The following is a 581-nucleotide window of genomic DNA, read 5'->3' as shown; positions in this document are numbered from 1 at the left end:
AACTAAAGCACTGAAAATCTTTCTTAATTGTAAAACGAAGCCAAGTGTAATACAGTGGAGTCTCCTATCAACCAATACACTGTATTTCATTTTAATACATTAATACATGAATGGTTATGTATGAGGTCCTCTGTAATGGCGCTGCTAAATCAAAGGAAAGCCTTTGTTAGTGTGATACATGGAATTACAGGTGAATAATGGAGCCTGATGTTGGTTTTTATCAAAGTAAATTAATAAAAAATTATTTGGAGATGGAAATGTTGAGGAATTTAATTTTACATGGGTTTCAGGAGAGAAATTTTTTGGTTATATTATAATATTTGAAGTTTCTCTTAAGAAAATGGCCAAATTTTAAGGTACTAAGTGTCTAACCAAATGCTGAATATCTGCAGTCTTCACTAAAAAAATGCCATTAACCCCACATACACAAATAACAGCCAACTCTCATGTTATACTGTACTACAGACAAGACTTGTTCCAAAGATAAGGCTTAATGGGATGTAAGACGGTTGTGCTGATTCTGATGTAATGCCAAGTATGTGAGTGTTTGAAATGCTATGATCTTAGACTGGTGTAGTGTG

General features: G+C 33.4%; 1 protein-coding gene across 1 annotated transcript in view; it reads left to right on the top strand.

Annotated features, from left to right (window-relative positions):
• Positions 1–581, top strand: part of igf2r (insulin-like growth factor 2 receptor) — a 48983-nt gene that overhangs the window by 36479 nt on the left and 11923 nt on the right. The gene's annotated exons all lie outside the window — the stretch shown is intronic.

This window comes from Seriola lalandi, unplaced genomic scaffold (genome assembly GCF_002814215.2).
Source record: "Seriola lalandi dorsalis isolate HSWRI2012SDOR001 ecotype SW California unplaced genomic scaffold, Sedor1 jcf7180002054901, whole genome shotgun sequence".
NCBI lineage: Eukaryota > Metazoa > Chordata > Actinopteri > Carangiformes > Carangidae > Seriola > Seriola lalandi.
Note: the sequence above shows the minus strand (reverse complement) of the source record. Positions and strands in the feature narration are given on the sequence as shown.